Raw genomic sequence first — 5,879 nt, forward strand, 5'->3', positions numbered from 1 at the left:
TCAATAAAAGACCAGACGATGACAACGACAGCACATAACGAGGCCCTGTGACAATATTCAAGTGATTTATTTTGTAAATTGTGAGATCATTTTTGAAAATATGTGTCTAAACTGCCTGCAATAAGAGAATAAACATTAAGAAGTGCATTCATTAAGTTACATTAAATTAATTTCAGCTTTGGCAAAAAGACAAAACAACATCTTAACTCATACTCAAATTCAAAACTTTTAACCAAATGTTCCAGTGCCATGTATCGTTGTTTGCTTTGTTGGAATTAATGTCTCCAAGATCAAGAATAAACATTTACACTTAATTTGTGCAGCCTTCACAAAATACATAAATCTTTCTGCATTGAATAAACGCGATATTAAGGGGCAGCTTTCAAGAAATACTTTAAAATTATGGGAAATTTGCTTCTTTGCCTTCTGGTGGAGACTTGGATGAGAAGACTGACTTTCTCTGACGCTTTCACATCTGTCTGTTAAATCTAAGGCCTGAAGGCATTTAGCTTAGCTCAGCTTTCACATTAGTAATGTTGTTCCGTTTGTGTCATCATCTATGTGACATGTTTGTTGTGGTACTGTAAAGAAAAGGGCACCGCAGATGGACACTGCTGCCTCCAGGACCTTTATCAGCGAGAACTGGCAGAGCAGCGAGGTGATGCTCTGCTCCTGGCTGGAGGAGGAGCCGCTGTCGTTGGGTGCAGAGATCTCAGCCTCCTGCCGGAGCTCTGACTGCAGGTCGTAGGTCGCAGGGAACCCGATCTGGGCTTGTTCATGGCAGGCTGTGCTGCTGTCTGACAATAAAGAGGCACCAGTGTTGAACTGAGACTTTTTCATAATTGGTTATTGCAGTCACGTCCTCTCATGTGTTTTGGTACAGTGGGTGCTGACACCTGATGCATAACTAACTGGAGTACACATGAACCAGACTCAAGTACATCTTTTTAAGTGGCCTCAGGCACTGACCTGCAAATCGTCCCCAGATACGGTACACAGTGTTCACACTAATGGAATAAACTAGACTTAAGGGTCGAGAGTACTCGGATACTGGCCCAGGTCCCAGATGTGAACGCCTCCTTACACTCACAGATGAACATGTTTTATCTTGTTTGTTTGCTTTGTGCAAAACCCAAAGTGTAGACTACAAATTCTGATTTTGGGGGGGTTGTGTGTGCCAGACTAGCAGTTACTTCCTGGTGTTCAGTGCCAGGGGAAAGTCCAGCACAAACCACCTGTAAAGTGGCAAATTGTCATTTGGTGTTTGCAGAGATTAAACAACGATATAGTGAGCTTTTTATAGTGGAGTTTGTTCCTTTGGACAGAGCCAGTTTACCCTGGGTGTGTTGGTTGTTGATGTTCTGGGATGCTGTGTCAAGTTCTGCCTGCTGCATGAATTGTCTTCTTTCAAAATACACTTCAGTTTTCACAGGAAGTTTCCCGTTTACATGCAGTCTCTTTCAAAATAAACTCATTAAGTCAGTACAACACTGCAAATTGATGATTGACACACGTGGTTGGATTTAGGCAACAAAAACACATAGTTAGGTTTACGAAGAACAGGTTTTCGCGTTATAATCTAATGGGATGCAAATGCCACTCTCCCCGTGTTTGTTGGACCCATCCATCACCCTTCCCGCCTGCCCTACTTGGACTTTCACCACGTTGTCCTGCCACGTTTCCCTCTGATGCCGCCGAGCGCCGTTAAACTATAAGGGCAACTGGCTGTGTATCATGCAGACGTTAAAAGTCAGGTTTCTTCATCAGTGTCTGAGGCCGCAAGTCACTAGCCAAGCACCAGATTTTGACGACTTCGGAGTGAGACCGGGTTGGTTTACCTGTGTCTTGCTGATTCCAGTTTTTATGCTAAGCTAAGCTAAGCTTTTGCAAAATGTCATTTAGTAGGTGGGTGGTTTTCTTCAGCAATTGACAGACTGCTACCGACTGAGCTCCATTTCCTCTTAACCTTAAAGGGGAACTAATGTTTTTTTCAACCTGGGCCCTATTTTCCGATCTACTTTTGTCTAAATGAGTGATAGGAGTCAGCCATGGCTACTCCAAACAGTGCAACTCCTCGTGTTTGTAAGGTCACTCCAGCGGTAAATTCCTGCAACAACTCAAATCTCGCAAGACGTGAGATTTCAGAGCCAGACTTTCACTCTCTGAGTGAGTGTTTTGACTTGCCGCAGATTTTGACCAACTGGATCTGGATGAGCCATTTGAATTTGATGACCGCCCGTATTTATTTGAACACAGATGCAGAGCTCATTGAAACTGAAAAGCGGACGAGAAGAGAGAGGGAGCAGCAACAGGCAGAGGAACATGTCTGAATCCAGCTAACGGTAAACACAGACGATCATTTCTCCTTTCCGTTATGTTGTCAGATAATTATACTAACAATCCGAGCCTATCTGTGTGAAAAAAATGCACTTTTAGTGGACGTATTTTGACGTTGTTTGACGCTGTCTGAGTGCCCTATTATTTAATATAGCGTACGCTCACGGGCTGCAGGCAGGTCAGCCCTAGCTTCATACTGGAGAAATGTCACATATTGAACATCCTATCACTCATTTAGACAAAAGTAGATCAGAAAATAGGGCCCAGGTTGGAAAAAACATTAGTTCCCCTTTAAGTTGTTGTTCTAGTTTTTGGGTTTATGTTTGTATGTCCAACAGAAGAGACCCAGAGAGACAGAAATGAAGGTGAATAGGGAATATTAAATCTTACATGGACACAAACCAGACTCACATTCAGAAACATGACTGGAAGCAGAATTCTCTTTTTCTCAGATCTGCAATTACACAACTAACTGTGAATCATCGTGTTCCAACACAGTGATTGCAACAGCAGAGTTTATCTCAACCTGAAATAGGAACCACACTTCATACCATCAAGCAAACAATGCAGCTGTTGATTGGAAATACTGATGGTTCCACTGAGTCCTGTAGACTTCCCATAATGCAGCAGCTCCATTTTTTGCAGCATAAAGATAACATGCTGAACAAAGACAGAAACAGACCTTGATAATTCAGTAGACCTCCTTGTTGCCAAATTTGTGAGGCTGACCTCACAAAACAATGAGCGTGAGTACCTTGAGATTTTTTTTTTTTTTAGAAAATCAGACATATCTTACTTAACACTGCTCTGTATGAATCCTCCTGACATGACAAACCCCCACATTCATTCAAGCAAAGAACAAACAAAACAAAAACCCAATCATGGTGAGAAAGACAATTGCTCTGGCCTCCAGATTCAAAACGTAACCTCCGTCATTTAATGTGTTTTAAAGCAAAAAATAACCTGAAAAATTTCACCTTCCATATTTGCTATTCAGACATTTTTCTGTCAGTTTTGAGGGTTTTACCCGTTCCACATCACTGGCACTTTATAAGCTGATTTAATTATTTGTAGGCTATGTTAAAATGTTTCCATGAGGGGAAAACGTGTCAAGTTTTCCCTGTCCATTTTAATGATAAATTCCTGTTGAACAATTTGGGTGAAAAGAATTAATTAAGAGTTCAGGTATCGAACACCTCTGGTGCGAGTCTTTTGTGACATTTTCGGTGGAATCACCTTTCATTTCCATGATAAATGCCAGCCAAACTGAAAACCTGAACCAGCTAAAAGACTCTTATGGTCATCACTGTCCTCACACACAGAATAATGAACACAATATAACTGTCAATTCACAAATACTACCGAGTCTCAATAGGATGTTCAGGTCAGTCAGTCATATGAATCTCCTCTTATAAGGCTGTGCACAGTGAACAAAGACCGGTCATTCTCATAACAGGACAGCCACATGACAGTGCTGCTGCCTGATGCATGACTGTCTCTGTGTCTCCCTACATCCTCACCCGAACTAATGACGACCTTTGATTCCCAAAAGATGTCAGGAGATGAAAAAAAAAGCCAAATGCACCCAATTAATTTAGGGTGAAGAGGACTGGAACGTGTGAGCGCGTCATGCTGCTAGAGTGAATGGTGAGGAGCTCCAGGAAAGACAAGGCTCTGTATAATTAGGATTCAGGAGGCCCATTGTCAAAGATAATTAAAGCTGACAGCCACTGTGGAGTAGAGAGGAAGAGAGCAGAAAACACCTTCAAACTACATGCTTCACTTTAACACACTTTCTGCACTGTCTTTCAATCTCTCTCTCTTTCACTCACGCACGCACGCACGCACGCACGCACAACCTGCACTACCATCCATCATCCCAGCTTGCTCGGAAACTGCATACGAGGCAATAAAATAGATGACAGATTAATAGAGACAATAAAGGCAGTTGTATCAACACGTACAGCATTTTGAGCCTGAAATCAAGCTGAACAACATCATTGAAGGTGACAGATTCAGCAGACAGTTGGCCGTCTCACAGATGTGTGTGTGTGTGTGTGTGACATCTGAGGAGCAACCTCAGTCTTTATTGCTGGAGTGGAAATTGTCTACATTACCGGGGTAACTATGAGATCAGCCTCGCCTTATGAGAATTAACCCGTGCACTGGTTTGGCAATATTGCTGCTGTTGCCTTTCTGTACTAACAGTAAATATTAAGAGTTAAAATGTGTATCCATTTTTATTTATTTCAGTTAGTTACTTTGGAGCTGCACTAGTATATAAATATATAAAGGACTGCAACAAAGAGTCTGAAAACCTGGAATTGAGTTAGCATTTTAGCACTTGCACTACCCTCGTCTCGAAGTCGGTGGGTGTTTTTTTAAAATAGGTTTTTGGTTAGATTCTTGAAATGAATTCTGTCAGCTTAAGAGACTTCCACATTTTGTTCTACGGCAAAAAACACATCAGTAAATACCCCAGAACTGGCTTTTTTTAAGGGAACCAGGACGATTTTAACATCCAGGTTAGCCTACACATAACGTCCTCCCTGCACTGCTCTTTTAACAATGGATAAAATTACTGTGTGTGATGTGACAGGTCGTTCAGCGACAAACCCAGCCAAGAATTATCTCAAAACTGCAGTTTCCCTCAGCTCCTCAGAGTTTTATAAACCTGTCTTGGGTTTATCGCTTGCAGCTTTAATGTTGTGGTTCACTCTTACCGCTCTCTTCAACCGTGTTTAAAACAAATAAAATAAAATAAAATAAAGACTCCAATAAACCCGCTGTATGCCTCCAGCACAGCATCAAACTAGCACTAGCAGGTGAGCATAGTGGAGCTGCTAAATAGCCAGATATTTCCCTCAGGAGTTGGTGGAGACCAAAACAGAGGTAAAAGACATGACTCCAAATTAATGATAATGTTACTCAGAGACTGCTGTGTAGATATGAAACACAACTTTGTTAGATGATAATATGTAAATACCGAGTTTTGCTCCCAAGGGGGAATAAAAACAAAAGGAATAAAAAATAATAATTTCTTGGCTCGGCTTGCTTTTGTAGTAATACCCCTGAAATGTTACAAGACGCTATGATTTTTATATGAGACATGCCATAATGTAGTGTAACAGTAGCACGGGTAGACCCTATGATGTTGGAGTCAATGAGTCAATGAAGTAATGTCGGATACGTAAGGGATAATGTGGACGAGGTGTCTGTTATCTGTTGCAGGTTGCTGTCACTTGGCAAAGGAAAAAAATAAAGAAGTCATTTATAGTTTATGTATTTTGCGATACAAATCTAAAGTCTTTCCCTGTGAACACCTGAGGGTCAACCTCATACCTGGAGCAATCATTACCATCCCATAAAGTTCACAATGATAATGTTGTTTACTCCTCAAATAAACAGGATGAACCTTAACCACGACTTGTCAACACGAGATATTTCTAGTCCACTTACCTCATCAGCTATATCAACAGAAGGTAAAGTACACATAGGCTCTCGTGATTCTTGACCAAATAAGGCTGCAGCAGCAGTCTGAG

Source organism: Epinephelus fuscoguttatus, linkage group LG15 (assembly GCF_011397635.1).
Source record: "Epinephelus fuscoguttatus linkage group LG15, E.fuscoguttatus.final_Chr_v1".
NCBI classification, from domain to species: Eukaryota; Metazoa; Chordata; class Actinopteri; order Perciformes; family Serranidae; genus Epinephelus; species Epinephelus fuscoguttatus.